The following is a 16,767-nucleotide window of genomic DNA, read 5'->3' on the forward strand; positions in this document are numbered from 1 at the left end:
TAATAATAATAATAATAATAATAATAATAATAATAATATATTGTCATTGTAAGTGTATACACAGTATACCCATACAATGAAATTCACAATTTATGAATTATAAAATGAATTTAAAATTATAAAATTATGTGGCCTGTTGGAGGGGGACAGAGTAGGGGGACAAAATAGGTGCCCCATCCCTATTTTGGAGGAGAAAGTGAGGTCCCAAAAAACCTGATAAAATGAATGAATAGAACGTGAGCTATCCTTTTCAACTTTTTTATACACAGTGTAGGCAAGACACACAAAGCAACTTCTCAATTACTGACATATTAATATCCTGGATTTTCCTCCCCACTGTCTTTTCCAGACATTTCTTCTCTAGGGGATGTTTTTAGGAAGAAAAAGAAGTATTAAAGGAGTCTTATCTCTACAAAATGAATTACAGTCTGTCTGGGGAAAAAGTAATTATAAATCTATGGAGTCAACAGCTCCAGACCACTGATTATTATTTGCTTTTAATGTTCCTTCTGATGGCTCCAACAAATCTCAATCTCTCTCTTTCTTTCTCTCTCTCTCTCTCTCTTGCAACATTAGACAGCTCATATCAATACAAAGAAAATATGTTTCATATTAAGAACCTCAATTATTTTCTGCAGTTTAACCTTATTTCCCCTTCCACCATGGTAATAAGGTTGAAATCTTGTGTAGACTCCCCGTTGACCATGGTAAAGTATATTTCTCCCCACTACTGCCCCCATTTGGGCCCTCCTTTCAATGTCCCATATCAAACGATGTCTACACATAGACAGAAGAATAATAGTGGTCATCACACCTCAAACAGTTTGTAAAAAAAAAATGATTTGGTGTAAGCTGCTTGGGCTTGTAGCCCACTTCCACAAAAGCCTTTCATATGCACACCTGATGGTGTGAGCTATCGTCCACTCAAGAGTATGCCAAATAAAACCTCGGTTTAAGGGGCCATCCAGTGCTTTTAAATTGTTTTGAGTCCATAGGTTTTCAGCTTTGTATTTTTTAGACTACAACTCCCAAAATTCCTCAGGCAGCACAGTATTTTGGGAGTTGTAGTCTAAAAAAAACCCCCAAAATAAGTAAGTCTCTAGCAGATCGAATAGGACAAACTTTTAAAATTCACTTCAGGATTCACCTCTCCTCTGCTGCAAATCTCCTTGGGTGTCTCCTAGTCTTACGGACTGTTCAACGGGCCTTTTGTAACATCCCATTTGAAAAGCCAATTGCCAAAACCCCCTCAGAATGGAATTTATTCAAATAAGGTTGGCATCAGCTGGGCTCACATCCATTACCCCAATGTTTGTGGAAATGGAGAAGACTAACACCTCACTTCCATCCCACCATATTCACCTCTTGTCTTTTTCACTGTTTAAACAAATGAGGATAGGAATGAACAGCTGTGGCATTCCAGATGTTTGAGGGCTGCAATGTCCATGATCCCCTACCCTTGGCCATGGTATCTAGCCTTGCTGGGAATTGTAAGTAGAAACATGAAGGCAGTTGCTGCCTTCATGTTTTAAATGTCAAGGAACTAAGAACAGATCAATTCAGCTTCTGAGGAATGTTTATATAACCGCCCAAATGCACTCTGCTATCCAGACAAATACTCGAGAAGTCTTGTTAAACCTTTCAGACATCGCATTCTGTCTTTAGTCCACCATCACTCCTTCAACCTGTTGAACCTACCCAGTGCACACTGTGAAGATTTCAAAAACATGTACAAGGATACATGCTCAGGCCTGTTACACAGCAGGGCACCCCATGAGACTACACATGCGGAACTCATGTGGCCTTACATGCCAAAACAATAAAATACCTTATGTACAAAGGAAACTAGTATGTCCGGGTCATCTTTTAAACCTTTCCTGCACTAGGATAAAAAAATTAAGTTGTACTTTTCGTATTGTGAAGAATCTTTTGATCTCAGTATACTGCAGGCTATAAAAATGTCCCATGATTAAAGGAGGATTTGCGTGTAGAAATTTATGTTTTACCCAGACCCCAGGAGCCAGAAAATGGTGGAATAAAATAAAATAAAATAACTTACACAAGATAAAATAAAGCTTACATTTCTCATAGTGTGGGTTTCCCCCTCCATCCTAATGAATTCCAGGGTCTCCCAATTAGAAGAGGCCCATCCTACTGACAATAGACCTGACAATACAAAGAATGGAGGACTCTAAACATGATGGGTGTGTGTGCATGCAGGACCCTACTTCACCACTTTGTCTGGAAGTCAATTGTATATTTGCACATTCAGCGCAACACATCTGAAGCAGCACTTGTATGTTCAAATGAATGTGCTTACAGAAAGCCTGTTCCTGGAAGCTCTGGCTTATGATGGTTACTGGTTACAGGGAATTTGTATGTAAGTTTAGCCAAACATACCTACAGGCTTCTGTTTAGACCTATGCACTGAACATGTGAAGATTGGATGGAGTCCAGGTGGAAAGGGTGTTGGGGTGAGGTAGACATACATGCATCCTGTCCCCACCATGCCTTTCCACTTGTAGCCCATACCACCTGAATAGACTAGTGTGAAATAGCTGGATTAGCTTCAGCTTCTTGGTATCATGGTTAACTTTGGATCAAAAACATTAAGGGACATATTGCTACTCAGGAAACAACAAACTCATAAAATAATAAAAATAAAATAATGATAAATAAAAAATAAAACAATGAGTTTGTGGTCAGAGATGTAGCACAAGCAGATAGGGCGTGTAAAATCAATTTTGATTGAATATTATCACTCTGATTCACATATGACACCATCAAGCTTTCATTTTTTGCATGTTGACCACTGGGAGTACAGGCTTGGGACCACCATTCAGCCTCAGAGATCTCCAGGAGAGCAAAATGTAGGTGTATTTAGGTGTGGATCTGTGGGCTGAAACTCCCAGAATTCGGCTTGTGTTATTCTTGGAGAATTCTGGGAGTTGGAGTCCAACAAAGCAAAATAAAAGAAAACGCAAAATGGGGCATCTCTACTCCATACCACGACTCTCTGCTTTTGATACTGACTTGTAATGTAGAACGAGGGCTGCTTCTGCTTGTCTCACGGCATTTGTACTTCAAAATCCTCCCTCCGTGTAGAAAGCCGAGATATCAGGGAAGAAGCTAAACTAAACCATGAGAGGGCTATACCATGTGTCCTGGGGAGCATTTAAACTGTCTCTCAGCTGCCACTATAGCCATGGCTTGGCTTTGTTGTCATGGCAACGCTCCCAACACTCCCGTTGCTGTGCAACCATTTCTGAGGAACACTTTTTACGTACAGTCGATTTGCCTGATTTGATTTGATTCTCTGCCTGCACCCCATGCTGTACTCAGGTGGTTCTTTTACAAATCACTTGTTTTCTACAGCTGGGTTTTTAAAACACACGATCCATTCCCTTTTAGAAAGACTTCTAATTGAGATTTTAAAAAATGAGAAACAAAGCAAGGGGGGGGGGTTAAAAAGTGATATTAAATTTCTCTTGAACTGATTCTATGCAAACTACAGTAGCTTTCCAGTTAAGGTTTCCACAGTATAATAGCTTCACAATGACTGACTCAGCACTCAGTAAAAAAAACAAAAACTGAGCAGGCTCTTGAGGGCAAAACAGGAGCCTTGCTTGTTATTGTTGTTTGGTATAGAAACATCGTCGTTGTTTAGTCGTTAAGTCATGTCCGACTCTTCATGACCCCATGGACCAGAGCACGCCAGGTCCTCCTGTCTTCCACTGCCTCCAGGAGTTGGCTCAAATTCATGTTGGTCGCTTCGGTGACACTGTCCAACCATCTCATCCTCTGTCGTCCCCTTCTCCTCTTGCCTTCACACTTTCCCAACATCCGGTATAGAAACATAGGAAGTCGAACTGACATTTTTTGGGTGGTACTATATTGGACACCTTTTGCCTACAAGAGGACCCCCTTATCTGTGGGATCAGTTTCTGCGGATTCACTTATCCGTGGTCTGAAAATGTTAAAAATATCAAAAGAAAAATCCCAAAAATATATTTTTCTAAAGATGAAGTTACCAGAACTAGCCATGAGAGGGAAGCAGATATCATGGTATGCATAGCATGAGTTATTAAAATAACATTTGCTATAATCCATGTTTTTCAGCATCTCCGGGGGGACTTGGAACGGATCTGCCACAGATACAGGGGTCCTACTGTACTTTGTGCATTACATTTAGGTTAGGGGCTGAAAGTGAATGGCCCATTGTTGAGACACAGCCCATTCATACTGCTCATGTTTCGGGGGGTAATATTAAGAAAATAGGAAGATATCTCATACTGAGTACAGTATAATATTGTGCTGCCTAGCCCAGGGCTGTCAACACTGACTGCAGCAGCTCTCCGGGGTTTCAAGCAGGATTCTTTTTTAGCCTTATCTAGAGATCTCTGATGTTCCTTGATGGTTTCCCATCCAGACCGTAAACCAGATCTGACACTACTGAACTTCCAAAATCAGATAAAATCAGGCATGTTCAGGTTGGCGTGATTTTGTCACTTTAGTCTAGAAGAAAGGAACACCTGTGAAGCAGGAAAAGGTAAGTGATCCTATCATAACAATCCTTTGCACAGGACAGACTTCTGTTTGAAGAGCTGTCTGGCTGGAGTCTGATTGAAAAAGAATCACAAGATGAAGAGGCAAGGCTAACCTAGATGATACCACTGACTGATCTGACACAAAAAAGAGGAAACTTTCCTTTTTGAGTTGCCAGATAAATTATTTATCATTCATCCATGTCTACACTGACTACATATTGTTGACTTTCAAGCAATACCTTCAGGTTGAAAATTATGCAATGTAACGTGAATGGGTTCAAAGCCTATAAGGAAGAGATGAATGGACTTAAGTGCTATCTGCCATCATTGGCAACATTGATAGGCTCTCAAGAGATGTTCAAGGAGTGATCTTCAATTGTGCCCCTCCTCCAGTGAGGTTCCATGGCCAATGTCTCCTGAGTCCTAAGGCAGCACATTATCCGCTCAACCACACTGGGTCTCATGAATGGAATGGCCTCCTTGTTTAATTAATAAGCAGAGCATGGAAGCTTCAGGAATCTCTCTTGCAAAGGAAACGTATGTTCCAAAGGCTTCACCAAACTCCACGTGGCTCAAGAAAGAGACGGTCTGGAAAAACCTCCCTGGTGAATAGTTAAAAATTCAAACCAATTGCATGAGCAGCACTTGATTATTTTGCCTGTGGATTAATTGATGGGTCAGAGCCGAATTTTAAACTTACAAGCAGAACATTATTGCACTGAAGACAATATAATTGTTTGTGAGTTAAAATTGAAAACTGTAGTCATTAGACAGGAGAGATGTATGCATATGATAATTTATAGTGTATAGGGCTGCACTTTTTAAAAAAAAATCAATAATTTTGATTGAAAGGAAGGAATTAGAGGGTAAAGAGAAGTTTAACTGACTCCAATCTGCTGGCTTCTTTTTTTAAAACACCTTTCATGCCTCTTTCCAGCCATAGTTTTTTCCACCTTCATCTTTTGTGTTGTTTCCACTTATTGGTTTATTTTCAATATATCTATATTTTTTTAAAAAAATCTTTGTTTCTTTTGAATGTATTTTCATTTACTCCAGAAGTAGGGAACGGTAAAATACTTCTGAGTATTTTCTACTAGGAAAACCCTGGAAAGGGTCAGTGTAAGTCAGAATTGATTTGGCATGCAATTATTAATTATTATTAGAAAGGTAGTATTCCGGTGATGTAAATTGTCCTATACTTCCCTCTTCCGTCCATCTGTGGGTGAAATTGAACAAAAGAGGGGCAGAGAGGAAAAAATGTTAAAGCCTTTGTGAAATGTATTGCTGTTGGTTTCAGTGAGAGAGGGCTGTGAAACGTTGCAGGTAAGATATCTTCTTCTGTTCCCGATGAGTCTAATTCAACTTTCTACACTCAGAAAGCGTATCAATGATGTTGGCAGAAAGAGGATTCTAATTGGCTGTAGGGCAATCGTGAGATCACCAATTGGCTGGTTTTCCCACCTGCTCTAGTTCTCCCAAAATATAAAATTAGCCATCCCCACCCCCAATTTGCAAACTGTAGGCTTCTTTTCCAAGGACTTGGGTAGTAAACCATCTCAGCTTAAAAAAACATTCTTTCTGTGTATTAGTCATCCGTCGGTATACACCAGAGGAAGACACCCAGCAAATGCATTCAGTTTTCTTTCTCGAGGACAAGTAATATGTTCCCAATTTTTGCTCGGAGGCTTTTGGCAATATTTGATGTATAACTCTTGATATTGAGTCAAGCAGTCTGAAGTTCTAGCTAAAGTGCAGAAAATTTCCTTTTTTAATACAACTGTGAAAGTCTCAGAGTATGGAGGCCACTGAAACAGAAGTTGCTCCATATTCCTGTATCCCATGGTTTTGAAAACTGTTTTGAACTGCTTTAAAATACAGTGGTGCCTCGCTTGACAAGGATGATTCATTCCGTTCAAATCGCTGTTAAGCGAAATCCTCGTCAAGCGAAATTTAAAAACCCATTGAAGTTAAATAAATAAATACAGTATGGGAAATGACAGATAATCTTTGGCACAGGTGTGGCTTTAACGTCTGTGGAGAGCTCACTGATCATCTTACCTCATTATAGGAATTGATTTTACATAAAGCTCTCCCAACCCAACCCATGTTTGCCACTCTGTTTGCGGGTTAAACCTCAGAAGCCTCTGTGTTGCAGGGTCAGAAGACCAGCCATCGTAAGATCAAATCCACGTGATGGAGTGAGTGCCAATTGCCCTGGGATGTTTATAGAAAATTTTGCAATTTGTAAAAGTTCCCTTAAAAAAATATGGTATAACAGCTGCTTTGTTTGATGGACATTTTAAAATGGGAAACAGTTGGCTATTGGCATCTTTCCTAACAAACTCTCTCTCTCTGTGTCTCTCTCTCTCTCTCTTTGTGTGTGTGTGTGTATACTGTGTACTTTTGGTCTCTCTAGGGGAAAGGATACTAGTTTGTCTAGATACATTTTGTACAAATTATGGTGCACTTTAAAAAACAACCTTTGTGCTGCAAGGTCGGAAGACCAGCCATCGTAAGATCAAATCCACGCGACGGTGTGAGCTCCCGTTGCTTGTCCCAGCTCCTGCCAACCTAGCAGTTCAAAAGCATGTAAATGCGAGTCAATAAAAAGGTACCACCTCTGTGGGAAGGTCATGGTGTTCCGTGTCTAATCGCACTGGCCACGTGATCACAGAAACTGTCTTCAGACAAACACTGGCTCTACGGCTTGGAAACAGGGATGAGCACCGTGCCCTAGAGTCAGACACGACTGGAGTAAATGTCAAGGGAAACCATTACCTTTACCTTCCTCTTCATAGCCATAGGAATTAGCTAGCAATATTGAGATCTAATGCCTTCCATTGGAGAGACAACCACACACGTTGTATTCCAACCCTCTCAATTGCTCAGCTTAGACAAGGAATTTGACCCTTGCGGTTCCCTACCCTTTGGCTTTTGACAATATACAGGATACTGGCTTTGTCTTAGATTGGAATAGGCATCATATACAGGTCCAGGGGTAAATTTTCTTGACCTCTAAAGCAGTGAACAGATTTGGGACCTCATTCCATGGCAGAACACCTGCTCCCAACAGTGACTGTCCATTCTACCTGAGTTTCCCAGGCTGCTCTGCTTAGGGTACTGACCCTTGGGGGAAGCCCAGAGGAAGGGAACAAGGAACCAGGCCTTCTCGGTGGCTGCACCCTGCCTCTGGAATGAATTACCATCCAAAATTCCCTGATGTATTTTAAGAAGCTTTTACAAGCATTCTTCTTCTGTCAGGCCTTTCAGAATCTACCAACTTAAGTTCCCTAAGAGCACCAGCCTTTGATCTAATTGTTGCTTCTTTTTACTGTAGTTCCGTTTTAAATGTTTTTTACTCAGTTTAATTTGTTAATTTAAAGTACTTGATTTTGCCATGTTTGTCTGTGTTGTTGTCTGTGCACCACCCAGAGTGACCACTGGTCACATGGGTGGTATTAAAAAAATGAATGAATGAATGAATGAATGAATGAATGAATCAATCAATCAATCAATCAATCAATCAATCAATCAATCAATCAAACGAAGAAGGAAACGAACAAACATTGATGCCCCAGAACTCACAAGACAAAGTATAGCCAAAAATAACACCCCTCCAAGCAAAACATAAAACTGGAGCTGGCTAGAAACTCATAGTTTTGAAAAATGGATATTTTGGTGTGTTAAACGTAGTTTAAACGGTGCATTGCTATTCTGCGACATATCTAGGACCTGCAATTCATCTTTATTTGCTGAAAAATTTGAGGTGGGGGAGGGCTAGGGAGCACAGAAACAGACTGAGGATGCATGTTTATTGAAGACTAAATTTACCCACTTTAATGCAAACACAGAAGCCAACATGTTTTTTTTTTAAATAGTTTGGGCTATTTAAATAGTTTTAAATAGTTTGAGGCGACTCTATACATGGAAATCACCAGATGGGCAATATTGAAATCAGATTGATTATATTCTCTGCAGCCAAAGATGGAGAAGCTCTATACAGTCAGCAAAAACAAGACCGGGAGCTGACTGCGGCTCTGATCATCAGCTTCTCATAGCAAAATTCAAGCTTAGACTGAAGAGAGTATGAAAAACCACTGGGCCACTCAGGTATAATCTAAACCAAATTCCTTATGAATACACAGTGGAAGTAAAGAACAGATTTAAGGAACTAGACTTGGTGGACAGAGTGCCTGAAGAACTTTGGATAGAGGCTCGTAACATTGTCCAGGAGGCAGCAACGAAAACCATCCCAAAGAAAAGGAAATGCAAGAAAGCAAAGTGGCTGTCCAACGAGGCCTTAGAAATAGCAGAGAGGAGAAGGGAAGCAAAATGCAAGGGAGATAGGGAAAGTTACAGAAACTTGAATTCAGACTTCCAAAGAATAGCAAGGAGAGACAAGAGGGCCTTCTTAAATTAACAATGCAAAGAAATAGAGGAAAATAACAGAAAAGGAAAAACCAGAGATCTGTTCAGGAAAATTGGAGATATTAGAGGAACATTTTGCACAAAGATGAACATGATAAAAATGGGAGGTATCTAACAGAAGCAGAAGACGTCAAGAAGAGGTGGCAAGAATACACAGAGGAATTATATCAGAAAGATTTGGATATCCCGTACAACCCAGACAATGTAGTTGCTGACCTTGAGCCAGACATCCTGGAGAGTGAGGTCAAGTGGGCCTTAGAAAGCCTGGCTAACAACAAGGCCAGTGGAGGTGATGGCATTCCAGTTGAACTATTTAAAATCTTGAAAGATGATGCTGTTAAGGTGCTACATTCAATATGCCAGCAAGTTTGGAAAACCCAACAGTGGCCAGAGGATTGGAAAAGATCAGTCTACATCCCAATCCCAAAGAAAGGCAGTGCCAAAGAATGCTCCAACTACCGTACAATTGCACTCATTTCACATGCTAGCAAGGTTATGCTCAAAATCCTCCAAGGTAGGCTTCAGCAGTATGTGGACTGAGAACTCCCAGAAGTACAAGCTGGATTCCGAAGAGGCAGAGGAACTAGAGAAAGCCAGAGAGTTCCAGAAAAATATCTACTTCTGCTTCATTGACTATGCAAAAGCCTTTGACTGTGTGGACCACAGCAAACTATGGCAAGTCCTTAAAGAAATGGGAGTGCCTGACCACCTTATCTGTCTCCTCAGAAACCTATACGTGGGACAGGAAGCAACAGTTAGAACTGGTCATGGAACAACTGATTGGTTCAAAATTGGGAAATGAGTACAACAAGGCTGTATATTGTCCCCCAGCTTATTTAACTTGTATGAAGAATACATCATGCGGAAGGCTGGACTGGATGAAACCCAAGCCGGAATTAAGATTGCCGGAAGAAATATCAACAACCTCAGATATGCAGATGATGCCACTCTGATGGCAGAAAGTGAGGAGGAATTAAAGAACCTTGTAATGAGAGTGAAAGAGGAGAGTGCAAAAAACGGTCTGAAACTCAACATCAAAAAACTAAGATAATGGCCACTGGTCCCATCACCTCCTGGGAAATAGAAGGGGAAGACATGGAGGCAGTGACAGATTTCATTTTCCTGGGCTCCATGATCACTGCAGATGGAGACAGCAACCACGAAATTAAAAGACGCCTGCTTCTTGGGAGGAAAGCGATGACAAATCTTGACAGCATCTTAAGCCAACAAAAGTCTGAATAGTCAAAGCTATGGTTTTTCCTGTTGTGATGTATGGAAGTGAGAGCTGGACCATAAAGAAAGCAGACCGCTGAAGAATTGATGCCTTTGAATTGTGGTGCTGGAAGAGGCTCTTGAGAATCCCCTGGACTGCAAGGAGAACAAACCTATCAGTTCTAAAGGAAATCACCCCTGAGTGCTCACTGGAAGGACAGATCCTGAAGCTGAGGCTCCAGTACTTTGGCCATCTCATGAGAAGAAAAGAGTCCTTCGAAAAAACCTTGATGTTAGGAAGGTGTGACGGCAAGAGAAGAAGGGGACGACCAAGGATGAAATGGCTGGACAGTGTCTGCGAAGCAACGAACATGAATTTGACACAACTCTGGGAGGCAGTGGAAGATAGGAGGGCCTGGCATGCTCTGGTCCATGGGGTCACGAAGAGTCGGACACGACTAAACGACTAAACACACACACATGTTTTCTTTAATTACTAGAGAGAATAGAACATTGTTGATTGATATACAGATATTTTCCAGTATCCTAATTTTGTAATAGGAATCGCCTTTGTAGTTTTGCGAAAAAAAGAAAAGAAAAAGGACATAGAATTATAGAAACTAAAAGCAAATATAAACCTTAGTGGAATAATAAATAAATGGAATAATGTAAATGTGGATGTTGGTGGGAGGCATTTCAATCTGGGGTTACTTGCTGACCAAACATTCTCCGAAATGTGAATTTGAAGTATTGTGTTTCCCCACACTTAAACATGATGCTTGAACATGTTATTAGCCCTCATACATGCACCACAAAATCCTAAATCCAATTAGTTGCCCCAACTAGAATGGATCTATAGAGTCAATGGGAAGCTGGTAAGTCAGCATTCACATAAATGCCACTGATTCTGTGGTTCTGCTCTAGTTGGAATGAGCAATTTGGGGTGCTTAGCGGTTTGAAAGCATGCAAATGTGAGTAGATAAATAGGGACCACCTCAGTGGGAAGGCAACAGCGTTCCGTGTCTAAGTCGCACTGGCCATGTGACCACAGAAGATTGTCTTCGGACAAAAACGCTGGCTCTATGGCTTGGAAACAGGAATGAGCACCGCCCCTTAGAGTCGAACAAGATTGGACAAAAAAAATTGTCAAGGGGAACTTTTACCTTTACCTTAGGAATAAAAATAACAGAAAGAATGAGCCTCTGTAAAGCATGTTTCAGTTCAACGGCTCAAAGTGGCTGACCATCTTCTGAATTTGCAGTGACTAACTTGGGCACAGTGTGCAGAATTTGCTCCCACTCTTGCAGAATAACACAGTGTAGTTTGGTTGTCCTATCAGAATGATGCAAATGATGCTCAAGATGTAGATGATTATTGCTTTTAGGGGGAAAAATACAGGTCTTACAGAGGAACATTACTCTAAACTACACGGACCTTAGGCATGCAGAAGCTCAAGGGAGACATCTGCTGGGAAGCATTGTTCTGCAGCCATTTCAATGCAGAGGAAAGGCCCAGTCAACCTCAGAACGGTTCATTTTCTTAACATTAGAAATCCAAGAAAGGGAGGAGCGGGATAACTCTCCTCCTGACTCCCAGGAACCATAATACAGAGGAATAAATATAAAGATCTGCTTAAGCATCTATATTATTAGATATTTGAGAGTTTAGAGTGTAATTTTGTCTCATCCGGAGAAAGGTTTTCTCTGTTGTAAGGCATCCTGTGAGACATCCTTGGTGGTGCAGCAGATAGTGTGAGACTTAGGACTCTAGGGGCCTGTGTTCAAATCCCCACTCAGCCGTAGAAACTCCTTTGGAAGCAGCAGTGGCAACTCATTCCTTGAACATCTCACAGAGTATGAAAATCCTTTAGGTTTGCCACCAAGTGGGAAGCAGCTTGATAGCACATGAGAACAACGAGGCTCCTGTAAATGAAGGTGGGATTCAAATAAATAAACATTGCCAAATCATTCAGGCAAATTCATTCCTCTTCTGATTGTTTCTGGAAATAAAGTTAACTCCCTAAGTTAACTCCCATTTTACAGTGCAAAGCTGAAATTGACAAGAGGTGTGACATGACATTCTGGGTGGTCATTATCAGTGTTTCCCGGCAAACTTGCAGGTACAAAAATGAGGGAATGTACTGTTAAAACAATCATTCTTTGAGGCGTAGTCGAGAAAACACCCTGATAATAATGTGAACTATGTCCCTGTGGAATAACGTTCAGGTCAGAAACTGCAGCCTTAAGTCCCACAAGGGCACATTTCGTAACGAGGCTGTGTGAGAGAACATGACCGTCCTCTTGCTCTTTTTCACAACTTGTGCCTTTCCTCTTCTGGGTATTTATGATGTAATTCTTCCAACCGCTTTTCATCACAGACCTGTCGGGAGGCAATGATTGCAAAAGATCCTTTTGTTAACTGCTTATATAGCCAGATATTTCATCTGACTCCCCCAAGCTTTCCCTGGTCCCTTTTAATCTTGATTCTCCTGAGCCCAGCATGCTTCCTTTGGCTATAATAGTCAAGTTATTTTGTTGAAATGTTTGAGAGGTACAGAGGGCTTTGCTGCTGTAGGATGCCACCTGCTGGCTCAAATCTCAATAAAACTGTCCTGAAACTGGAGGATTTTCCTGCTTGCTGAGATACTTGGGCTAAATTCCTGCCCTTCGGTCTTTGAATTGCATCTACAGACATGTGGCTTTTGCAAAACTGCAAAATTGCTATCTTCCCACACTGAATTCAGTGAAACTTTTTACAGAGGGGCTGTTTCTAGGACCCAATCCCACTTCTTTTTCAGTACTTGGAAGTTAGGCCCTGTTTGAGAGCCCGTGTAATGCACTGGACAGAGTGATAGACTAGAACTCAGGCAACCCAGGTTCCAATCCCCACTTAGCCATCGGAACTCACTGATGGACAGCGCTGCTAAAACCACCCTTTAAATATCTTACTTACCTTCGAAGACCTATTAGGGTTGCCATAAGCGAGATAAAATTTGACAATACATAACGCAAAGCTTTCGTTTCGTTTAGTCGTTTAGTCATGTCCGACTCTTCGTGACCCCATGGACCAGAGCACGCCAGGCCCTCCTATCCTCCACCGCCTTCCGGAGTTGGGTCAAATTCATGTTGGTTACTTCGCAGACACTGTCCAGCCATCTCATCCTCGGTCGTCCTCTTCTCCTCTTGCCGTCACACTTTCCCAACATCAAGGTTTTTTTCCAAGGAGTCTTTTCTTCTCATGAGATGGCCAAAGTACTGGAGCCTCAGCTTCAGGATCTGTCCTTCCAGTGAGCACCCAGGGTTGACTTCCTTCAGAACTGATAGGTTTGTTCTCCTTGCAGTCCAAGGGATTCTCAAGAGTCTCCTCCAGCACCACAATTCAAAGGCATCAGTTCTTCAGCGGTCTGCTTTCTTTATGGTCCAGCTCTCACTTCCATACATCACTACAGGAAAAACCATAGCTTTGACTATTCGGACTTTTGTTGGCAATGTGATGTCTCTGCCTTTTAAGATGCTGTCAAGATTTGTCATCGCTTTCCTCCCAAGAAGCAGGCGTCTTTTAATTTCATGGCTGCTGTCTCCATCTGCAGTGATTATGGAGCCCAAGAAAGTAAAATCTGTCACTGCCTCCATATCTTCCCCTTCTATTTCCCAGGAGGTGATGGGACCAGTGGCCATGATCTTAGTTTTTTTGATATTGAGTTTCAGACCGTTTTTTGCACTCTCCTCTTTCACTCTCATTACAAGGTTCTTTAATTCCTCCTCACTTTCTGCCATCAGAGTGGTATCATCTGCATATCTGAGGTTGTTGATATTTCTTCCGGCAATCTTAATTCCGGCTTGGGATTCATCCAGTCCAGCCTTCCGCATGATGTATTCTGCATACAAGTTAAATAAGCTGGGGAACAATATACAGCCTTGTCGTACTCCTTTCCCAATTTTGAACCAATCAGTTGAACTAAGCAAAGCTTAGCTTACGCATATAACGCAAGCCACCTATGCCACTTCTGAGTGCTCAGAGGCGTGAAGAAATTCTGGGAGCTGCAGTTCATAATCACAAAACTACACAACTCTCCTGCCCACATCAAATCATCACCTGAAAACAGAGAACCAATACAGTTGCTCCCAGGCTTTCAAATGCACTGTTCTGAGAAGCCAGGTTGACCCCTCGCCTCTTGTCTTCTTGTTGTCAGGCAAAGATCTTTCTTTTAACTGATAAGTGTCTAGGGAATGCTCTATTTTTGAAATTCAGGTATTTTTTCAAAATTGTTTTGGGTTAGACTAATATTTGATTGATTGATATATATAATATTTTTTCGTGTATAATATGCCCCCACTTATAAGACCCCCCCCCCACTTTTCTAACCCAGAATTTCTTTCTTCCAAAGAAAGTGGAGGGGGAAGGCAGGGATCAAAGCAAAGGGGGAAGCAGGAATCATCAAAGCGATTCATCAAAGCAATTCCTGCTTTCCCCCTCCACTTTATTCGGAAGAAAGTGGAGGGGGAAAGCATTTTCCTCACTATAAAGTGCTTTCTTGCGAGGAAAGTGGAGGGGAAAAGCAGGGATCAAAGCGCTTTGATCTCTCCCCCCTCCTTACTTCCGTGTATAAGACAACCCTAAAATTTTAATCTAAATATTTTAGAGAAAAGTATCATCTTATACACAGAAAAATACGGTAATTTTGTATGGTATTTTATTTTTATTGTATGACTTTAATCATAAAGATATATTAAAAGAATTAAAATCCCTCTTGCAGTCTAAGGTGACAGCATCTTTTCAATCAGTTGAGCCCCCTTCCTGTACAGACGAGAGCAAAATCCACTTTGACTTAATCTCAGGTGGATGTGTGTGGGACAGAAGCAAAAATTTTTTACAGTGTTGGGACTCCAGAGAAGCCCCACTCACCCTCCCCCAACCCCGTGGAAGAGCTGCTCAATCACATTCACAAGCGCATTACAGAATCTGTTAATCTCACTTATTCCAAATGGAAAACTAATCACTGACTAATTATAATGTAGTAGAAACTGGCAGTGTTGCTTAAATTCCAGTTATTAGAGCCCTGTTTCCAAACGTTGCTTGCAACACTCATAATGTAGAGGCCTGAAAAGTGACCGGGGGGGGGGAGGAAACTCTTGGGGAAGAGAACTATTATCTCAAATTAAGCAAGAATCAGATAGCAGCTTTAATACTTCCTTAGAATGGTGTATATCCAGATTACTAGTGAATTGACAGTGTCTGTGGGATGCTTCTAATGATGGAAAGCAAAAGGTGGTGGAGATTGTAGCTCACTGAAAATCTAAAGCTCCCTACCATCAGCAGGAACATTCTCCTCTAGAGCATCCCCTCCCATGAACAAAAGGCAGTTTGGGCTCATCTCACCACAAAATATCTATTTCCTGCAAAAATGAAATTACACGAAACTGCTCTCTAGAAACACCAGACTTGTTTGATTTCTGTGATCCTTCTTCTCATTCCTCCCCTACTAGATAGACATCATTGTGGCTATAATGACTTCAGGTAAGGCGGCTCTGTGCCATGATGGTGTGAGGCATCCGAATTAGACTCTGTGGTTTGTTTGTTTGTTTGTTTGTTTGTTTTTAAGCTAATGGCTGAAATCCTGTTCCTTGAGGTGTAGATAAAGTTCGTGAAGCCTTCGCGAATACGGTGCATGGAGCCACCACCACCCCAGCGACGATGACCCCCATGAGGGGGGAAATGGAGGAGGAGGAGGCCACCGCCAAGAGTGGAAAAGCCGGGCTGTTGTCATACTCGTCTGAGGGGAACGAAAAGGAGGAGAAGTAGGAGAAGGCAACGCCATCATCCATGCCGTGAGGGAGGGGGCCAGGTCGGTGGGGCTTGTCAGCCTTGGAAGGCAGCCCATCTAGGAGAAAGAAAACTCCGATTCCAAACGTCCACTGCCTTGTGGCTATATCCACTGATGGAAAAGGCTTCAGGAGTTAACCTCGAGGCAAAATCCGGAGCCGGAGTCCCGGAGGCAGTTTGTGTCATTCTGGCAACTCCTGTGACATCGCTGGAACCAGTTGTATTGGCTCTTGCCTTTCCATTGGACTATTTCAGTGACATGGAGAGGGGGGATTTGCTGCTTGGGTAACAACCTATCCTCCATATTATTTTACCCAGGCTTTGTGCTCTGGAGAGGACACTCTCCAGGTCCTCCAAACAGAGCATGCTACCATAGTCTCTTGAGACTGATGCCATTCCAAATAAAGTTACACGAACAAATGCATGCCAAATCTTAAGCCCTGTAGCCAGCTTTGTACAATTGATTTTTGTACAAAGCTGGCTACATAACTGTTGTGACGTTATGTGGCATGCATGTGGAAGGGCTTCATGGATAGCACTTCTGCCCTGCCACAATTTTTTCTACCAGCACATACACAGAGACACACCGCAGGATTTCAACTAATCTGTTCTTCTCTTTTCTATGCTTCTTTTCACATTTATTTTACTTCGAATAATCAGCTGTCGTAATCTGTACTTTTTCTTCTCATTGAATGACCAAAGTAGTCCAGCTTTCTCCAGTTCATAAGTTTCACCCATTTGTAACAATTCCTCATTC

Source organism: Pogona vitticeps, chromosome 2, assembly GCF_051106095.1.
Source record: "Pogona vitticeps strain Pit_001003342236 chromosome 2, PviZW2.1, whole genome shotgun sequence".
Lineage (NCBI taxonomy): Eukaryota > Metazoa > Chordata > Lepidosauria > Squamata > Agamidae > Pogona > Pogona vitticeps.